Here is a 23071-nt window from a genome sequence, read left to right on the forward strand (position 1 = left end):
GAGACTATAGACTGTTACTTTTCGTATTTGGTATTTTGGGATATTTTTGCGAGTGTTTTTATGCAGGTTTGGGGAATTTTACGCAAATTCAAAGGAATAATAGATAATTCAAGAGCTTACACGAGGAAAAGAGCTCAATCGAGTACTTTTTGTACTCGATCGAGTGAATTCTGTTCGATCGAATGATCCCAAGTTACTCGATCGACTAAAGCTGATAAGGGGAGTTCTCGATCAAGTAATTTTTTACTCGATCGGGTAGATAATTGCAAGAAGATCTCGATCGAGCAGTTCTAAACCACTCGATCGAGTGAAAGTGGAAATGACACGCAGGGAATTCCTTAAACTTCCTTCTTTTTCTTTGTTATTTCATTTCTTCTTCATTATTTCGACCCCCTTCCATGTTTGCGATCAAAACAACCCTAATTCCTCCATTTTTCTTGCCCATTTACCAAATTCGCCACCTATATTTTACTCCTTGCTAATTAATCATCCATTGCCTTCTATTTTCCCCTTGATTATTACTATTTTACACGGTCTATTAAGGGTATTAGGGTTTGCGATTTCTCGATCATAAAATCGCCTTTGTTGCTTGTTGATTGTCGATTAATTGCTATTTATAGGTTCCTAATCATCAAGTAAGTAATTCCTACACTTCTTTGCATTTTAATTTCATTAATTTTGCTTTTTAGGAAGTGAACTAGGAATTAGGGTTTCGATTTTCCGTTTTGAGTCGAAATTTTCGACTATAATTTTGATTCAATGCTTCATTTGTCTTACTTGGTGCTTAATTCCCATGCCTCGTTGATATTTACTTGTTTAATTCGGATTTTTGCGAGAAATTTGCGATTAGGGTTATTTTCAGTCGAAATTGTCAACTGTTAACTGGTTTTGCTGCTGCCATTTGCTCAAATTGTCGCCATTGTTGCTTAATTTGCTGCATTTATCCTCTACTACCCCTCCCCTATTGTTGTTTACTCGCTATCATTCGAAATTTTTGAGGGAAATTTGGGAATTTTTGGGCTGTAGTCGATTTTTTCGACTTTGCGGGGAATTTTCATGCTGATTTCACGCTGTTTTTCATGCTGTTTTCGTGCTGTCTTCTTATCAAATTCCCCTGCCCAATTTTTTTAGGATGGATTCTAGCTCGATGCCCTGTTTGAGCCCTGCTGCCAGTCCGTCCCTGTCTGTGTCTGAGACGGTAGTCACTGCTGCTACTACCATCTCCGCACTTACCAGTACCTCTGTTTTTCTAGTCTCTGCTGCTGGTACGGTTTTTACTGCTGCTAGTATTTCTTCTTCAGTGGCGGCCACAGCTGCAGCCACAGCCTCTACTTCAGCCACGATGAGCACACTTGTGGCGGACTCACCCGCAGTTGCAGCTACTTTACGGGCTGCTCTAGTTCCTCGTACCGTCACTAGACGGTCTTCTACCTCAAGTTCTAGAGGCCGAGGCCGGGGTCGTGGTCGTGTTACACCTGCTCCTAGCGTCTCCGGTGGCACGGTTACCATCCGAGGGGATGACTCCCTCGACTCCCACCCTAAGTACCCGCAGGTAATTTTCGTTAATGGTGTACATCGTACTAGATTTTATAACTTAGTTGACTGCGAGTTTTTCCCTACGCGTTTTCTTTGTCGTACGTCACTTGAGAGGCTCAGTTTCTATGAGCCTGTTTGTGAGCTTTTACGGGGCACGGGGATGGCCGGACTCATCACTATGAGTGGCCACACCTTTCTGGAGCTGAGTCTCGAGTTCTTCAGCTCCTTCACCTTCTCCTCCGGGGCACACGACGCTGCCCCCACTAGTCTTTCTGTGTCTTTTCGGTTGTTCAACCGAACTTTTTCGATGACATTGAAGGAGTTTGGTACCAGACTCGGACTTTCCTTTACGGGCGCCACTGTTGCCCCTAGGAAGGTCATTCGTCAGCTTTGGCGGACCTTGGCCCATACCACCTTTCCCGAGCGAAAGCTCGCTCAGGTCCACCTTCCCCCTGCCCGTTACTTTCTTAGACTGATGGGGAGTACCTTTTTTTGCCGAAGGGAGCCAAACAACATCAACAACAACGAGCTCTCCATCTCAGGCGGTTACCTGAACATTGACTGCGAGGGTCCTTTTACCCTCAACATCGCCTATTTGACCGCCCAGTACTTACAGGCCCAGGGGGAGAAGGTCACGGGATCTATTGTCTACGGTGGCATAGCTACCATTCTTGCCCGTTCCCTCTTCCATGCCTTGCCTCGTGACTTACCGTACCTAGAGGGAGATAGGTACCTGAGCCTAGCGTCTATGCACTTTCAGACCTGGCTGACTTCCGACTACCGGACTTGGAAGATAGACGGTTCCTTGTCCGTGGACCTATCTTGCACCACTCTCCCCCCCCCGTGTCTAGCCCCTTTGCCTACTGTTGCACGGGGCTCCCGTCTACCACCCTTACCTGACTACCACCTCTAGGTCCGCCCACCTACTACTTTACCCGCCGTTAAGAAGCGGCGTAGACTTGAGACCGAAGAGGGATCCGCACCTTTCACGGGTGGCCAGACTTCCACGGCCACACCTACCCCGATCCTTACTCCTACTCCCGCACCCGCCGACCAGACACAGACACAGCCGGTATTACCGGCTAATTTTGTACCTCCTCCACCCTTTGAGGCGTCCTCGATCATGGACCAAGGGCGCCGTGACGGTTTGTTAGTTGAGATTGCAGAGAGACAGACTCGTATGGAGCGGGACATAGCTTTGACTTTGTTCCCTCTATACGAGTATCACATGCGGCGACATTGTCCGATCCCAGAGGGTTGGCCACACCCTTCCTTTTACCGGTACCCAACTGAGGGGTACCCGGAGTCTGCTAGTGAGGAGGAGGATGACAAGGACTCGGCGGCGGCGGGGGAGAAAGCTCGAGCTGAGTAGAGGAGGAGGAGAGAGCAGGAGGTAGACCTGGACTTCACGGTGACGGTGGAGGACGTGCGTGACAGTGACGAGGAGGCCGACGAGTAGCTGCTGGTCTACTCACTTCCCCAGTTTTCTGGCTGGTCTGGGGAAGTTCGTGTTTTGTATGTTTATTCTCGCTCTTTTATTTATTTTGTCTCCTTTTTATTTTATTATTATTCATTTTTTATTGGTTGTATATTCTCATTCCCCTGTATATATCTGCTGGTGTATGCTGGAGGACAACAAGGGCGTTGTCCGTTTTGGTTTGAGGAGGGTATTGCATCCTTTTGAGTCTCCATTTGCATTTGTTTTGCATTCATGTTTATTTATTTCAGCTTGCATTGTTTATTTATTTCATTAAAAATCAAAAAATTCAAAAAAAGTTTAGAAAATTTCAAAAAATTCAAAAATATTCACGTTTATTTTTGCATATAGGTTGAGTCGGAACGGTTGATTTCCGTGACGATATTGCACTATAACTTGTCATTTTACTTGAGCCTTGCACTTCTGTTGATAGTTATTAGCTTTGTCATACGCATAGTCTACGAGTTTTTATTCAAATATAGCTGACTTTTTAGACTTGACCTGATAAATTGGCAATCTACTTTACAACTTCTGAGGTTTAGAGCCCATAACTGGTGACATTCATGATCAGTTCATTAGGAATTGAGAGTAGTACTCCTTGCATAGCATGTTCATCATTTTTGCACTTTTATGACATTCGATTTCTTGTCAAATGCACACATTCGGGTTTGTGGTCGGTGTCACATGCAGGGAGGTGCTTGCAAATTTTCCCCTTTTCTTATATTTTTCACCCATTTAGCTCCACTTAAGCCAAAAGTTGCCTTTTTTACCCATTAGCTACATCCCAAACTGAGCCTGCCTAGTCAAGCTAGTTTAGTTTGTCTTTTGTGGTATATTTTTCCGTCTGCAATTTGACCCGTGTGTATATGATTGGAGTTGGTGAAAATTAAAGGAAGGAGAAAAAGAAAAAAAAGAATTGAAAAAAAGAGAAAAACGTGAAAAGAAAAGAAAAGGAAAAATGGAAAAAGTGTGTGATTCACGTGAAATAGAAAGAGTTGAAAAAAAGAGTTGGAAAAAAAGAGTTGAAAAAAAATATTTGATTTGTTTCAGTTGATTCATTTAGACGGTATTAAAAAAGGGAAGTTTGTGACCGTCTAACTCCTCCGTTCTTATTCCATATTTTTGAGGAGATTAGTGAGCTGTGTGCCAAATGAAGGGCACTTGTACTTTATTTTTCAGTCGGCTGAGAATTAGATGGTCTTATATGGTCCTGTTTAAGAACTAGCTTGACGCTTTTACCTCCACATTACCATAACTTGTTTTGCCTTTTCTTACCTGACCCTCACTATTCCCATATCATTTGTAAGCCCTCGGATGTGACGGACATTATTGGTTGGAGTGTGTGCATTAGTACTTGAATTGTCTTTCATTTTTGTTGCATGCATGCTATATAGGTCGCAGTTAGGTGAGTGACTGTTTCTCTTTCTCTCTTTTACTTATAATATTCACCCTTTGCTTCATGAGAGAAGAGTGACCACGAGAGAGTCCGATTTTGTTGGTCTTGCAAGGTCGATAGGTTGGCTATATTTCTGAACAGGTTATAACTCGTTTGCGTATTGACTGCATAGCTATAACTGTTAATTTTTGTTGCATTAAATTGGTTCAAGTAGACAAGTTAAGCTAGCTCTGAGTTTTCATTTCCGTTCCATTAGTTTCATTTTAGTTTACTCGAGGACGAGTAAAGGTTCGGTTTGAGGAGATTTGATACGTGCAATTTGTATAGTCTTTTTAGCCTATTTTAGCGCGTATTTCTATAAACTTTCGTACTGTTTATATTACATTTTGCCCCCGAATTGGCTACTTTGGAATCGTAACATTTTCGTCCTTTTTTGCATGCATTTTGAGGAGACGAGATTTTTCAGAGTGAGATCTTGCATTGGGATGCGTGAAGCAACGGTCTACGAGGTAGTCGGTCACGAGTTTGAGCTGATTTGAAGGAAGAATACTCGATCGAGCTGTTTTATCACTCGATCGAGTGGTTTCTATAGCATTGGTTGGTCGATCGAGTAATATTTTACTCGATCAAGAAGTGCTGGAAATTGAGGTTGCTCGATCGAGTAACATTTCTACTCGATCGAGTAGATTATCTAGAGAAATACTCGATCGAGTGGTTTCAGACTACTCGATCGAGTGGTTTTGGCTGCGTGGGCTTTAATTAGCCCGTGAACTTGTTTTAGTTTTTGGACTTAGTAGTTTTTCTATTTAAACACACGTTAACTAGGTCATTAGCTATCTATTCTATTCTTTATCCAAGTTTTTATCTATTATTCATCTTTCACAATAAAGACTGCGCTTCTCTTTTCCCTTCACTGTAACTTTGTTTTCCGGCTTATTTAGCTCGGATTTGCTTGTTCTTTACGCCGGATTCTTGCGATTGTAATCTCTTTCTCCCTTCTTAATATTAATCTTTCATTTGTTCATCTTAATTCTTTTGTTCTTCCTTAATTAATTTCTGCCCTAATTAGTTTATGCATTTTTATTACAATTTCATTATGTCATTTATTAGTTATTTCGATATTGTTATTATTAACAACATTAGCGATATGAGTAGCTAATATGTTTCATGTTGGGATTAGGAAATCTACGGTAGAAATGTGACGATGTAGTAAATAGGTTAGATGAATTAATTGTGAGACTCTGTCATCATAGCAATATAACTGTATTTACCGACTTAGTTGAGTGCACGCTTCTGAGTCACCCTTTTAATCTGGTTAAATTTATTCCTGGATCGGAAGATTGGACTAAATAGGCCTGCTATGAACAGTAGACTACCCTGACGAGGACGAAAGTTAAGTTAGTGGTAATTTAGGATAGAAAGTAGACCGGAAGGACCTTTCCATATCCGTCTCGCAGTAATTTATCTAAGTTGTTTACAGTTGAGTCACTGGACTACCGTAGTGAACTGAAATCCTGACATGGCGCTTCTCTATTGATAGTTTATTTCTATATTTTTTTTTTGCCTTAATTGTTCTTTCCTTATTTCTCTTGCCTTAAAGCTTTTAGTTTAGGAAATCAAATTACAACCCCCCCCCCCCCCCCCCATTTGTGACCAAATAGACGAACTCTTACAGATATCTTGCCTCCCTGAGGAGATCGACCTGACTTCACTAGCTATATAGTTAGTTTAGTTAGTTATTTTTGATAGGTATACGACAGCCTTGTCACCCTCCCCAAACCAAATCACACAATGCCCTCATTGTGTTCAACAAACACCAGTAGCAGTGCAAAATATAATGGGAAAGGGGGATATGCGAAACAAGATGAAAACAAATAAAGGAAAGTAGAAGAAACGGGAATTTACAATTAAAAGAGCTCCCCAAACCAGCCAAAAAAAAGGGAGGTCGTGGCCAGCTGCCACTAGTCATCACCCACAGCAAAATTGGGATCATCATCTCCTTAAATAACGTGCTGATTTCTAGAAAAAGTCGATCGACCAACATCACCAGTCGATCGACCAAAACAACCAGTCGATCGACTAATACAACCAGTCGATCGACTTTTTTCTGCTCTATACGCAGCAAACTCGTCTTTCATGCATAGTTTGCCAAGACGACACGCCTCTTTGCCGGTGCACCTGAAAATAAAGCACATATCTCCCAGCAAAAACCAAAGCACGTGTCCCAATTGTCTCAGTAGCAAACGGTAATAAATCCTAATTAAAACTCAAATAAAGCAAACGATAAAATAAAACAAAAAATGTCCTTTGCTAAAACAAAGCTTATTCCATCCGGGTTGCCTCCCGATCCGCGTTGGTTTTTGAGGTCCCGCTCGACCTTACTTTATAAGTCATCAACAATCAGACGGCGCACGGCTTGGCCGCTGACTAAATTAAGTCCCCTCAGCATTCTTCACCTTGGGCCACCACTCAAACTTGGCTTTGAAAATAGAAGATTGTCTCGCAGCATAGGCTTCCTCGCAACACTTTGCACGCGACAAGGGATATTCTGTCTGACCACCATAATCAGCATCGCCGGCGTTAAAAAACGCGCCCAATGCACCAAGTCCACCTCCCGAATCTTTGTAGCTCAACATTTCATGTTCTACAGGAAGAGATACAAAAGCACGGTCCTCCATGTTGCTCCCAGCATGGGGTGGAGGTGTCACAGTAATAGCAAAACAGGACTCAACTATGGGACTATCAACTACCACATGGCAAGGTAAAACTTGTATAGGTGCCCTACGGACACTAGATTGGGTGTAGGTCAGTTTCTCACACCCCCCCCCCCCCCCACTTTAAATGTCAGAGTCCTTGCTCATACGTCAATAATTGCACCAGCAGTGTGCAAGAATGGTCTCCTTAAGATAATAGGGGTATGGATATCCTCAGAAATGTCCAACACAGGAACATCTTCTAGGATACCTAAAGGACGCGACAAGGAACGGTCTGCCATTTGGACAGTTATATTTGTGCATCTAAACTCAGTCAAACCTATATTTTGAGCTAAAGACAAAGGTAAGACACTGATGCTGGCACCCAAGGCGCACAAAAGCATTATCAATAGTATGGGTGCCTATAAAACAGGGGATGGAAAAACTACCTTGGTCGGCCAATTTAGGTGGAGACTTATTTTGTAGGAGTGCACTACACTCCATAGTAAAGCCAATAGTCTCTACCTCATTAAAATTCCTCTTACGAGACAGAATCTCTTTCATAAATTTAGCATGTGAGGGAATTTGAGTAATAAGTTCAGTGAAAGGTACCGTTACCTGCAAATCCTTCACGGCCTTTAAAAACTTCCCGAATTGATGCTCAATCTTCGTATTCAACTGTCGCGCTGGAAATGGAAGCTTAATCGCAATAGGTGGCTTAACAACTTTACTCTTCCCTCTATCCGTAATGGACGCCTTATCAGCAATAGAAAACGTTTTAATAGCAATAGATGATGGATCAGCAACTCCGTCTGGCAAATTAGTCGATCGACCAGTTGGATCAGTCGATCGACTAAGAGAACCAGTCGATCGACCACTATGGCCAGTCGATCGACTTTTTTCGATTTCCACTTTGCCCATATCAGAAGTTTTAGTCGATCGACCAAAAATTTTTGTCGATTGACTTTTTTCAGCAATACCAGTAGTTTTGTCAGCAAATTCATCTTCCTCATCAACATCCAGATCCTCAATAATAACCTCATTGTTCACTCGGGGCTTCTCTGCTCCATCATATGCAAGACCACTTCGTAGATGTATCGCATTAACAGTCTCATGAGGCTTATCAGGCTTAGACGGCAACGCACCTAGCTGCCTACTTATATTTTAGCTCGATAACTGGGCAATTTAAGTGTCCAAGACTTTATTGTGGGCCAATAACTGAGCAATTAGAGCTTCCTGCTTTTGTGAAGCAGCCATTTGTTGTTGCAGCATAGCTTTAATATCGGACATATCACTGCTCGAAGCCTGAGGAGGAGGCTGCAACTGTTGAAACTGCTGTTGAGGTAACCTATTATAATTCCCTTGTGGTTGATTACCACGATTCAGAGGGATGATGTAAGGATTGGCCGGCGGAGGAGTAGGATGGAAACCACTCGGATTTCTCTCAGCGAAGAAATTATAGTACGGAGTACCTTGCTTGAAATATTGATAAGCATGAACCTGTTCTATTTTTTTTTGGTAAAATGTAAGTCGTGTATATATGCAAGCGTCACCATAAACGGAAATAAAAGACCTAACCTAGGCCCAATCATCCAAACCGCCTAAATGAATTGGACAAGCCCAATCTCATAACTCAACCGACAGCAAAAAACAAATAGGAAACAAAACACAACAAAACCAGAAATCCCCAAAATTAGATAACCCTAGAATCCTATCATCATCTTGATCGTTCTCCTTGGGGGATCATCTTCATCTTGTCGCTATTAGGAATCTCGCTCATCTCCAGCAATAAACTTCCTAACAAAACCATTACCATCTCCATTCTCCTTGATCAAAGCAGTGAAACGAAACTTCAAATCCTGAGTGAGCTATTCTACGAGTTTCAGCGGTCTCAAAACGCACTCATTTATCCTGTAGGAATTTCTTTGCTGCCAAATCAGGTATATACATGCGTTTATCACAACATTAACTACTCCTTTTTCTTCCTTAGTCCCTCTTCTACTCAACCTCCAGCTCATAATGTCGGCCTGCGGAATCCTGATTCTAGTACGAGACCGTACCAGATCAAGAACTTCCTTACTATATCTACAAGTGAAAAACAAGTGCTCAAGGTTCTCCTGATCGCAACCACAGAGAAAACAGGTATCAACTTCTCTGATCCCTAAATTGAATAATTTAGCATTCGTGTCCATGTTTCTGTGTTGATAAATCCACACCAGAAAGCTATGTTTAGGGATGGACCATTTATTCCAAACTAAGCCACTCCATTGAACGTTGTCTCCTTTCTCTCTTAACCATTCGTAACCCTTAGATATGGAGTACTCCCGTCCAATTTGCACAGACCACAACTATTGTTTATAAGCTTCAGCAAAGATATCTCTGATTTGGCACACTTTCCTCCAGTACCAGCATGAACCTGTTCTAAAGTACTCATACATCCAGCTGCAACATGACCATGTATACTACATCGCTCACAAGGGACCTCCTGTTGAACCAAAGCATTAACTGTCTGCCAATTTCCCAAGGACTGGGCTGTCTTTAGTTCGGCAATCTGGGCAGTTAGAGCCTCTAATTGAGTTACAATTGCACTATCCGAACCACCTCCTCTTTTGCTACCTCATTGATTACAGTACTCAGCTGTGTGAGTAGCTATCTGATCAATTATTTTCCAGGCATTGGCATCATTAGTGTTGTCCCGGAATCTACCGTTGGCAGCTGAATCAAGTAAGGCCCTATCGTCGTCATACAACCCATTGTAGAATTGATGGCAAAGGAACCTGATCTGGAACCCATGATGTGGAACAGATCGAACTAGTCATTTGAAACGAACCCACGCCTCATTAAAGTCCTCATCAGGACCTTGTTTAAAGCTCGTAATCTGTGTAACACCCGCAAATTTTCCATGTTGACATTTTAGAATTTATTAAACTGTTTAATTACTTTATTTCTATTTTTGAATTACTCAATTTAATAAATTTAATGTCAAGCACGATTTTTATAAAAGTAATATATAAAAGCTCATTTTTATAAAAATACGTACGACTAAATTATATTTTTAAGGCACGATTTATATAATAATATATGTATACGTATTTTTGGCCGAATAATAATAATGACTGTAATAGTAATAATTCTCGTCTTAAATCCCGTCTAACATTAGACCGTCACATTTCAATGGGGAATCCTATCTAAACCCGGACCATTCATAAGGTGACAACTTGCCCACCTATCCTCTTACACCCACCTTTGAATATCTCTTTTTATATATTATTATTATTATTATTATATATTATGTCATTATTGTCATTATATATATATATGTTATTACTATTATTATATAAACTCCCTACTACTAACCTACCCGGATAACCCACACCCGCTGCATCCCCTCTTTCTTCTTCCCCTTCATTCGAAAACAACAAAACGCAGCAACAAAAACACAGACATAGCAGCTCCACCATTTTTAGACCTTAAAACCCAGATTTCGGGCTCATTTCTTCACCATTCCCCTTACTTTTTGTACCATTCTTCTCCTTATTTCCTCCTTCATCTTTCAAGGTAAGAAAGACTCGATTTTGTGATGATTTCAGTTTGACCCGCCTCCTAAAGGTTCCGATTTTTAGCTCTTTTACTTCGTTTTCCTCCTTCTAGTTGAAGAAACCGAAGACCCGCAGGGAGGCTCGCACTCTTTTGACGTTTTCCACGGAGATTTGAAGACCAATGAGGTAACGGTGATAGGTTACTCGACAAACACGTCGAAAGTTCCGTCTTACTTGTCGTTCTCTGGTTCTTAGTGATTAAAGTTTAATTCTTTACTCCTTTAATCGTTTGTATAGTGTATTTGTCTCGAATGAGTGTCTGAAATGGTGGTATCGTCCACTGTTTCTCTGACCGTGGTATTAATGGCCGCGGAACTGGTGTCGTGCGATGGCGGTAGTCGAAATAGGGGTTGTGGGTGACCTGTTACGGTCTCTGTTGGGTCGGGTTTTATGGTTTCGCAGGTCTGTCCCTCCATGGCCGTGCTTGGCACATTTTGGGTGATTGTTTTGTGACTCTGTTTTGTCTGTCGTGGGTGGCTTACACATTATGCATCAACGACGAATTCGGGTCATATTAATGATAACAATTCCGTCTAAATTTCCGTTTCCAAATGGTTGGCTGTGACGGGTTTATGAGATCCCACAATGTAACTGTTTCGAGTCGTGTTGGTGACGGTCTTGTTTATATTCGGTAATCTCGTGTTGAAGGGCTTCATATAGACTGTGTTGGGTACTGTTTTGGTGGCTGTTCACCGGCTGTTTGGGGCAGCCAAGGAGGAGAGGTCGGGTTGGATACTGTTGGTGAGCTGATGGCTGGCCAAGGGTGGGTAGTGTGGCCACGGCTGGCTGTTTGTCGGGGGTGTTGTGTGGATAAATGGTGGTTAATATGGGTGGTAAAAACCATTGTGTATGTCCGTCTCAAGTATGCTCAAGAACTCGTCTTGTGGTTCACATGTACTGTTATTTTGGGCTTGTTATGCTTTTTCAATTGGGCTTATTATTTTTATTCAATTGGGCTCGTCTTGTTTATTTGGTTGGGCTTGTCTTGTTTATTTAGTTGGACTCGTCTTGTTTATTTAGTTGGGCTTGTTCTTTTTAGTTGAGCTTGTTTACACCCTTTTGTTGTTGGACTAACTCATTTTCATGGTGAGTGTTTATGAATGACCCACTTGTGTTGGTTACAATTTACCCCGAAATTTTACATAACGTAAATTATTTATTATCGCTTGTTACATTTTATTTCATTGGCATGTATATTTATGAAATGAAATGCTTATCGACATAATACAAGTATGAAAGATTTATTGTAAATAATTACTTAGAGCGAGTCGTATTCTTATGATAATGCCTTTATGCTATACCGTATTGCTTGACTTATCTTTACGCCTTACTTGTGCCGTTCTGCCAAGTATGGGTTTACGCCGCTCTCGTGCCGTTCTGCCGGGAGTTGGTTGATTCTTGTTTTCCCGCCTCTTTCGGACTGTTCTGCCGATTGTGGGTTACCTTATACCGTATTCTGGTGACAATGCCTTTATGCTATACATTTTGCTCGACTTGTCTTTACGCCTCTTTCGGACTGTTCTGCCGATTGTGGGTTTAGCTCATATTTTTCCGCCCCTTTCGGACCGTTTCGCCGATTGTGGGTTCTCGACTTCCGTTCTGTCGATCGAGTCTTGGATGCGGACTGTTCTTCCGCATGTCGAATCGGGGACCGTTACGCCCGAGAGTCTGGCGATTTAGACTAGGGTGAGTCTTGGGAGTACCATTGTCGTCCTACCAGGGGAATTATATTTTGATATATGAGTAGTAAAGGTCTTGCTTGGTTATAGATATTGGTATTTGTCTTTTAAGGTAACAGTTATGCCTTGTGTTGTTTGTCTTGGTCCTATCGGATACTGGGGGTGAGCTATAAGCCCTCTAGTCGCGATATGATCGTCGGGATTGATGTTCCCATCCGTTCTTATGGTGAGATGCAAGCCATAAGTATGAATGTGACATTAGTAGCCACGTCCCGTACAATGTTTGCTAAGTGGTTTTCCAAGTAATGGCTACAGTTTCCATCCTTGTAATTTGCATTGGTTGCTCTCTTATTTAATTGCTTCACATGATTCGGATTCTAATCTCATATCTATGTTGTATTTCCTTGAAATGCGTGCCCTTGTATAAATGACCGTATTCTTGTCTTTCATATTATTTAATTGTCTCACATGATTAGTTGAATCTTTATTATGCTAATTTTGATCTATCTTGTTCTATCTCATTTAATTGCCACGTTTAAATATAAACTTGATATTCATATCTTTTGTAAGTATCTTACATGACTTACCTGTTTTAGTTCTTTGTTATGTTCGTTTCGACATTTTGTGGCTGGGAGAACCTTGAGTTACTCCCCACTGACTGTGGCGTTCATGTTTACATGAATGACAGGTACTAGTTGGTGCATTCATGGGGTGAAGACATGTGTGAGCTAGCGAGCACTTTGACCTTGTAGTTGGTTTATTAGGATTGATTTGACTCACCTTTTATTGTATTGTCATTCGAGGGATATATTTTCCCTCACCTCGACTATCACGTTTGTATAACCTAAACTTTATTTCCGCACTCTTTATTTATGTTTTAGATTTTGGTGAACCCCCGCTTTAAATTTTAAAAGTTTCAAAAGATTCCTAATTTTCCGCTTAAATTTATTAGTTATATTTTCCGCGTTATCGCGGGGTGTCACAGTTGGTATCAGAGCCTATGTTGCTCCCGACGCACACACGTGTACCCCAAATTTAATTTGAACTCGACCTTGAATAATGAATGAGAGATGGGTAGACTTAAGGACCTAAGATGGTAGTCTGTAGTGTGTTTGCTCTTTGTTAGGTTCTAACCTGTTTGTTGATTGTCATTTAATAATTGTTGTGCCCTTGGATCAATTACCGTGAGCTCATCTATATGAAGATCAAGATTTGGTGCCCATTGCTTAGGATTGAAGATTTGTTCGACCTTTGAAGAACGGTTCTACTTCCTTGAAGCTGTATCTCATTCTTTGTGTACCTTGCCATGTTCTTCACTTCTTAATGCTTATTCCTTCTTCTAAATCCTCTCTTCTCATTCCTTGTAAGTCACTCTTGTACTCCTAACTTGTCCTTTGTTCCTTGCTAATCCTCCCTTAACGCCTTTTTATGGTACTCTTTCTTTTGAGGAATGTTGACCTTGATTGGAAATTTGACTTTTGAGGAGATTGTTGTGTTTGACCCTTTAAACCTGGCTTTGAGAGGATTTGATGTTAGAGAGACTTAGGTAGTGTGATGAGACGTACTTGATGATTCTTATACCTAGATCCTTGATAAAGTGAGTATATTTGATTGGTAGATTTTGTATGTCAAGTGTGAGTGGCATTGGTTACTAAGGTTATAGAACCTGGCTTTGTTGTTTATGTTTGGGATACTAGTGCTTAGTACTTGACCTAAGGTGGATGAAATTGAATGGTGAAATTGAGGATATAGGATTGACTAAGTCAAGTTTGGGATTAACTTTGGTAGTTGCCTTGGATATGAGGGTTTAATGTTTGTGTCACCATGTGAGAAATGTTAAATGTGGGATTATTGGTTGGTGTAAGTGAGTGATATTGATTACTACTTGAGGTATGATATGAGAGTGAGAGTAAGCTACATTTTTGGGGAGTCTTAGCACTTGTTTTAGTAACTGAAAAGGATAAAGGTGTGGTTGGCACCAATGGTTAGGTTAAAAGACATAGTTTTAATTTATGGTTTTAGAAACTTTGAGGTTGTATTGAGTACTTGAGACGATGAGATGATGTTGTAGGTGAGTATAGATTTGTTGGAAACTTTGACTCTGGTCTTATGGAAGTTGCTTGTGGATGTTTGAGGATCTAGAGTAATGAGATTACACTCATAGTGGAGTGCCTTGTTTCATGGAATTGCTTAGGATAAAGTAACATGAGTGATTGGAGGAAATTCTTGGGAATGTTGTGATTATAAGCTTTGTTGTTAGGAAGTTTTCAGAACCGCTTAGAATGACGTGGCTGTTTGAGTACTTGGCGTTTCCTTGTTGTCTAGTTCCCTTCTTCTTTGATCATAAGCGTTACCGTTCATACCTCTTTTCCTTGCTTCATCATAGCTCTTTTGATTAGTTAAGTTTGAACCCTTTTAATATACTTTGTTCTATGTTATCTAAGTTACCTTCCTTTTTGGTACAATTTCTAAACTTTCAAGCTATCATTTTTGGTTCAATGTTAAAAAATTTCTATTACTCTTACAAAACTTTACCTATTTTAAAAAGGTTTGAAACTGAAAAAAAAAAAAAAAAAAAAAAAAAAAAAAAAAAAAAAATTGATCTAGTTCCCTATTTGTTCTTTGAGTATAAACTCATTTATCATGATTTTAATTGCTAAACCCGAGATTTCTTTAAATTTTATCCAATTTCTGTTAACTTGGATCTATTTATGATTTCTTTGACAAAGTTTAATATCATATTTTCAGGAACTTGACTCCTTATTGAGTTTAAAAGTGAAATCTTTATTTCTATTTTGGCTTTTGCAAAAGAAAATTTGAGTTAATTATCATTTTCTTTTGATTTTGACGTCGACCGGATGTTAGAACTCGTTATTGGAGACGTTTGATAACTTGTTCTATGCTTGTCGGCGAATGATTTTGGTTTTGAATTTGTCTTTGACTTGGAAGGTTAGCGTTCTTGTGTGCACGACAAGAGCAATTTCGTTCCATGAATGAGACTTATACTTTTGAAAACCTTTCATAAATGTTTTGAAAGCATTTTGATTTTCGATTTATACAAACGATTTGCCTTTTTACCTTATCTTTGATTTGGAATGTGATGTTCTTGAATACGTAACGAGAACACTTTTGTTCCTTTGATGAGAATCTGGTTCTGTCGGAAAATTTTAGTTGAAACTTTTGAAAGAATTTTTAATTCTTACTAAGTAACCTTTTAAATGTTTTGGTTACCGATTCCAAAGTTCCAGTTTTGTTTTATATAACCTTTCATTTCTACTTTCAAGTTTCGAGGACGAAACTTTTTAAAAGGTGGGGTGATTGTAACACCCGCAAATTTTCCATGTTGACATTTTAGAATTTATTAAACTGTTTAATTACTTTATTTCATATTTTTGAATTACTCAATTTAATAAATTTAATGTCAAGCACGATTTTTATAAAAGTAATATATAAAAGCTCATTTTTATAAAAATACGTACGACTAAATTATATTTTTAAGGCACGATTTATATAATAATATATGTATACGTATTTTTGGCCGAATAATAATAATGACTGTAATAGTAATAATTCTCGTCTTAAATCCCGTCTAACATTAGACCGTCACATTTCAATGGGGAATCCTATCTAAACCCGGACCATTCATAAGGTGACAACTTGCCCACCTATCCTCTTACACCCACCTTTGAATATCTCTTTTTATATATTATTATTATTATTATTATATATTATGTCATTATTGTCATTATATATATATATGTTATTACTATTATTATATAAACTCCCTACTACTAACCTACCCGGATAACCCACACCCGCTGCATCCCCTCTTTCTTCTTCCCCTTCATTCGAAAACAACAAAACGCAGCAACAAAAACACAGACATAGCAGCTCCACCATTTTTAGACCTTAAAACCCAGATTTCGGGCTCATTTCTTCACCATTCCCCTTACTTTTTGTACCATTCTTCTCCTTATTTCCTCCTTCATCTTTCAAGGTAAGAAAGACTCGATTTTGTGATGATTTCAGTTTGACCCGCCTCCTAAAGGTTCCGATTTTTAGCTCTTTTACTTCGTTTTCCTCCTTCTAGTTGAAGAAACCGAAGACCCGCAGGGAGGCTCGCACTCTTTTGACGTTTTCCACGGAGATTTGAAGACCAATGAGGTAACGGTGATAGGTTACTCGACAAACACGTCGAAAGTTCCGTCTTACTTGTCGTTCTCTGGTTCTTAGTGATTAAAGTTTAATTCTTTACTCCTTTAATCGTTTGTATAGTGTATTTGTCTCGAATGAGTGTCTGAAATGGTGGTATCGTCCACTGTTTCTCTGACCGTGGTATTAATGGCCGCGGAACTGGTGTCGTGCGATGGCGGTAGTCGAAATAGGGGTTGTGGGTGACCTGTTACGGTCTCTGTTGGGTCGGGTTTTATGGTTTCGCAGGTCTGTCCCTCCATGGCCGTGCTTGGCACATTTTGGGTGGTTGTTTTGTGACTCTGTTTTGTCATGTCGTGGGTGGCTTACACATTATGCATCAACGACAATTCGGTCATATTAATGATAACAATTCCGTCTAAATTTCCGTTTCCAAATGGTTGGGTGTGACGGGTTTATGAGATCCCACAATGTAATCTTGTTTGAGTCGTGTTGGTGACGGTCTTGTTTATATTCGGTAATCTCGTGTTGAAGGGCTTCATATAGACCGTGTTGGGTACTGCTTTTTTGGTGGTGTTCACCCATTTGTTTGGGGCGACCAAGGAGGAGAGGTCGGGTTGATATCTTGTTGGTGAGTGATGGGCGGCCAAGGGTGGGTAGTGTGGCCACACCGTTTGTTTGTCGGGGGTGTTGTGTGGATAAATGGTGGTTAATATGGGTGGTAAAAACCATTGTGTATGTCCGTCTCAAGTATGCTCAAGAACTCGTCTTGTGGTTCACATGTACTGTTATTTTGGGCTTGTTATGCTTTTTCAATTGGGCTTATTATTTTTATTCAATTGGGCTCGTCTTGTTTATTTGGTTGGGCTTGTCTTGTTTATTTAGTTGGACTCGTCTTGTTTATTTAGTTGGGCTTGTTCTTTTTAGTTGAGCTTGTTTACACCCTTTTGTTGTTGGACTAACTCATTTTCATGGTGAGTGTTTATGAATGACCCACTTGTGTTGGTTACAATTTACCCCGAAATTTTACATAACGTAAATTATTTATTATCGCTTGTTACATTTTATTTCATTGGCATGTATATTTATGAAATGAAATGCTTATCGACATAATACAAGTATGAAAGATTTATTGTAAATAATTACTTAGAGCGAGTCGTATTCTTATGATAATGCCTTTATGCTATACCGTATTGCTTGACTTATCTTTACGCCTTACTTGTGCCGTTCTGCCAAGTATGGGTTTACGCCGCTCTCGTGCCGTTCTGCCGGGAGTTGGTTGATTCTTGTTTTCCCGCCTCTTTCGGACTGTTCTGCCGATTGTGGGTTACCTCATACCGTATTCTGGTGACAATGCCTTTATGCTATACATTTTGCTCGACTTGTCTTTACGCCTCTTTCGGACTGTTCTGCCGATTGTGGGTTTAGCTCATATTTTTCCGCCCCTTTCGGACTGTTCTGCCGATTGTGGGTTCTCGACTTCCGTTCTGTCGATCGAGTCTTGGATGCGGACTGTTCTTCCGCATGTCGAATCGGGGACCGTTCGCCCGAGAGTCGGCGATTTAGACTAGGACTGAGTCTTGGGAGTACCATTGTCGTCCTACCAGGGGAATTATATTTTGATATATGAGTAGTAAAGGTCTTGCTTGGTTATAGATATTGGTATTTGTCTTTTAAGGTAAGAGTTATGCCTTGTGTTGTTTGTCTTGGTCCTATCGGATACTGGGGGTGAGCTATAAGCCCTCTAGTCGCGATATGATCGTCGGGATTGATGTTCCCATCCGTTCTTATGGTGAGATGCAAGCCATAAGTATGAATGTGACATTAGTAGCCATGTCCCGTACAATGTTTGCTAAGTGGTTTTCCAAGTAATGGCTACAGTTTCCATCCTTGTAATTTGCATTGGTTGCTCTCTTATTTAATTGCTTCACATGATTCGGATTCTAATCTCATATCTATGTTGTATTTCCTTGAAATGCGTGCCCTTGTATAAATGACCGTATTCTTGTCTTTCATATTATTTAATTATCTCACATGATTAGTTGAATCTTTATTATGCTAATTTTGATCTATCTTGTTCTATCTCATTTAATTGCCACGTTTAAATATAAACTTGATATTCATATCTTTTGTAAGTATCTTACATGACTTACCTGTTTTAGTTCTTTGTTATGTTCGTTTCGACATTTTGTGGCTGGGAGAACCTTGAGTTACTCCCCACTGACTGTGGCGTTCATGTTTACATGAATGACAGGTACTAGTTGGTGCATTCATGGGGTGAAGACATGTGTGAGCTAGCGAGCACTTTGGCCTTGTAGTTGGTTTATTAGGATTGATTTGACTCACCTTTTATTGTATTGTCATTCGAGGGATATATTTTCCCTCACCTCGACTATCACGTTTGTATAACCTAAACTTTATTTCCGCACTCTTTATTTATGTTTTAGATTTTGGTGAACCCCCGCTTTAAATTTTAAAAGTTTCAAAAGATTCCTAATTTTCCGCTTAAATTTATTAGTTATATTTTCCGCGTTATCGCGGGGTGTCACAATCTGGCTTCTAAGAGCATTAGTCTTCTGGGGTGGAAAATATCTCATGTAGAAGGCAAGGCCTAATGAATTCCAGTCCATAACACCATGAGCTTCCATATCCCAGTCACGCAGCCACTCCGCTGCATCATCTCGCAGGGAAAAAGGGAAAAGTGTCTGTTTGACTTGCTCCTGAGTCACCCCCGCAGTCAAAGGAATGGAGCAGCTGTAATTAACAAACTTCTCCATGTGTTTAGCTGGGTCCACACCAGCTCCCCCTCCAAATAAATTTCGCTCCACCAGATTAATGTAAGATGGACGAATTTCAAAAGTACCCGTATCCGTACTGGGGAGTTTGAATCCCTTGGGAAGAGAAGTAAGGGTAGGGTCAGAGTGACTCGCTAAAGTCGGCATAATTGCCGTAGGGGCAGAAGTAGACGTGTCTTCCTCTAAAGACTGATTTTCTACAACAAATGCGGCGTAAGCTGAATCAAGCGTACTCAAGTCTTCTGCTTGATATATATCCTTCAAAAAGTTTCTTTTAGCACGGAGGGTCCTTTATGGTTCTGGGTTAAATGGTATGAGTTCAGACCTGAAAGACCTGGGCATAAACAAAACTAGCACTGAAAGGTTACATACGGTCTCAAGGAACACAGGTTCCTTGAGACAAGAGACAAACTAAAAATAAAACAAATAGAAAAATGCGTCGCCTTCCCGGCAACGGCACCAAAATTTGACAGGCTAGTCGTATACCTACCAAAAATAAACCAACTGGCCTAAACTAATGCAGCAAGGAAGTCGGGATCATATCCACAGGGAGGCTGTTTGCAAATCCAAATGTCAATTCAAGTCTATCTTAGTCACAAGGTTGGGGGTTTTGAGATGGGTTTGTCTAATAACCTAGGTAGCAAACAAAAGAAAGTAAATTATAAACGAATTCAAATAAGAGAGAAATAGCTATGACGGTCGGTTCACCGCGGTCTACAACGATCTAAGGTAGAATCAACGGTCAGCAATAAACGGTCTCAAGGGTACTAAACAGGTCCTCTCGGTCCACTATTCGCCCTAGAACTCTAATGTAGCTCTTGCCCTAGTTAGAATATTCTATTGTTCATAGCAAGTCTTCGCCTTTTCCAATCTCTCGATCCAGGTCAAGGTTTAACAAGATGGTCAACTAATTACGTGCACTTAATCAATCAAACCGCTATTAGATGCTACGATTAACAATTCAGACGGAGTAAACAGCTAGACCTAAAACCCTAACATATTATGTCATAGAACCGCGGATCCCCTAAATCCTAGCGTAAAGGAATTAGCTATGCATAATTAAATGAAAGACAACAATTGAAGTAGAAGAGGAAACTAATAATTGCATAACGGAATTAAATAGATAAAATAGCATAAAGCGGAGTGAATAAGAATAATAAAAAGAAGATAATAAAAATAAGGAATGAAGAACAATTGAAATTACCGAAATAAGAAGAGAAAGATTACAAGCTTAGATCTCAAATTGAAGGAGCAAAGTAACGTGTAAACTAGTTTCGGCCAAAGTGAAAGATGCCCTAATAATGTTCTCAGCTTGTGTTTATATAGAATTAGCTGATAATTATTAATTAAACGACTAATGGGCCGAAATAAAAAGTTAAGCAAACACGGCCTGGTACGAAAATAGTCGATCGACCAAAATTCTAGTCGATCGACTAATTCTCTAAGCAAAAACAGTCGATCGACCACTTTGTCTAGTCGATCGACTTTTTCTGGGTGAATAGCAGCGTCAATCATCACTTAATCATGCTTCCTTTCGTCTTCACGCATTCTAAGATGATCATTCCCGAGCCTAACTTCACTAGTATCCATAATGCAACTCCGGGGACGGGTATTGGCTTGTTTAATCCTGCTTTCGGGTCCATATTTGCACGAAATACAAAATAACCCAAAGTAGCCGATTCATTGGAGAATAGTAGCTAGCCGCTACTAAATATGCATATAAATGCATGCAAATGAGTAGAGTAAATGTGTGAAATAGGCACGCATCAAAGTGATAAGGGAAAAGTGGAGCACTAGGGACGGGTTGCTGCTTTTCGCATGGGGAAATATAATGTTTTCATTGCAAAGAGGTGGAGGATCTTGAGGGTTTGCTAGCAAGAAGTACGGCTACCATTGAGGAACCTATAATGATTTTTGGCAGCTAGTATCCTGATACGGTGCCAAGTATTGTCGAGTTTCCATATGCAGAAGTGTGGGTGGGCGTATGTGGCTTACCTTTTGAGTATCTAATTATGCATGTGACCCAAGTCACTGGTAAGTTACTTAGTCACCAATATCATGTTGAACCTTTTGAAGTGCCGCCTGATAATGATTACTTAAAACTGAGTGTTTGTATTAAACTTAATGAACCTTTGATGCCGGGGTTCTTTTCGACTATGGATGGTGGTCATTTGTTATTGGTTCAATTTCGTTATGAAGAAGTTTTTAAATACTGTATAAAGTGTGGGAAGATTGGTCATAAAGGCTCGAAATGTAGAGAATGCATTATGACTATTGTGTCAAATATAAATGGGATGTTTGATCGTACTGTGGAGAAAGGATTTGTAGTTTTCCAGTCGTATAATAATCACACCATGTTCAACATGGATTTAAGGGTTACTCCTTCAACTACCAATTATGTGTCCTCCAGGGTTAGGCCTTGACTGAGGCTTGGAGAAGGCGAAAGTCAAAGTATAGCCCTTAGGTCAATCAAAGATTACAACCTGAACTTAAGGGGTCTGAGCCAAGGACCTGGCGTCCTGAACATTTTAGAGTCTGTCGACTATCGGGGAGGGTCGTTTAAAGTCCATTAGACTACGTGTTGAGCCAAGATTTATCCTCACTAGTAGAAAAACATTTATTTGCAGCTCCTTATTTGAGGCGTTTTTACCAAATAGCAGCAAATAGAAAAGAAGATTTACTTTGATTTTTTTTTCATATATAGAACTATTTACGGCGTTTTAAGAAAACGTCGCTGCAATTATCACATAAGAGGCGTTTTATAAGGAAAACGCAGCAATTATCACATAAGAGGCGTTTTATATGGAAAACGCAGCAAACGGGATTTCAGGAAAAAAAAAAAAACATATACACACAACATACTTCAGCTTATTGTCCTTAAAAGAACACACTCAAGCAACCGCAACCGCAACCGCAACCGCAACCCCGCAACCCTCTTTATATGAACAAAACTACCCAACTCTCCCATCATTCTAGCTTAATCACCGCCATCACTGTTGCTCGCACTAACGTTGTTCAAGCACCATCGTCGCTGACCTCCCCCGATTCTCCATTTGTTAGAGGTAATTACTCTAATTATATGTAAATTTTAATTTACACTAGTTTTTGTTTATATTTTGTAATTATTGTTGTTTGATGGTTGTTACAGTAAAAGACTGTAATTTGTGTTCATAAACTAGTGTTAAACTAATAAGTAATTTATAGTTTAGGGTTTGCATGAATTTGGCATTTTAGCTCAAAATCCGAATTAGAAGTCCATAAATGTGGCTTGAATTCAGATCCAGACCAACCAAATAAAATTTATGTGTTTGGGTGGTTCTTAGAAACGAATCTAAATGTTAGGGTTTATGATTGAATTAGGGATTTTTTATAGTGTCCAAACTTTCGACTATTCATAGTATAATTAGGTTTATATGATTGATTTATGTCATTATATCATGTGAGTAAGACATAATGTATGACAAAAATTGATTTTGAGCCGAATGGAGCTGGTGAAAAAATGCAGGTTTCTGAAATTTATGATTTTGTGTAATTAGATTGTGAATTTATCAGTAAGTTAGGACAACATACACTTGTGCAATAAACTAGCTAATTTTCAGGTGTTAGTTCCCGCTAATCCACAATACAGTAATCAGAAGACATTCTCAAAACTCTCGGTTGTGCAAAGAAGGTTCTTGAGCTCAAGATAACTCCAAAACAGGAGAACCAGATACAAGTTCATTGAAGGTATATTGTTTCTTACTT

The sequence above is a fragment of the Silene latifolia genome, chromosome Y (assembly GCF_048544455.1).
Source record: "Silene latifolia isolate original U9 population chromosome Y, ASM4854445v1, whole genome shotgun sequence".
NCBI lineage: Eukaryota > Viridiplantae > Streptophyta > Magnoliopsida > Caryophyllales > Caryophyllaceae > Silene > Silene latifolia.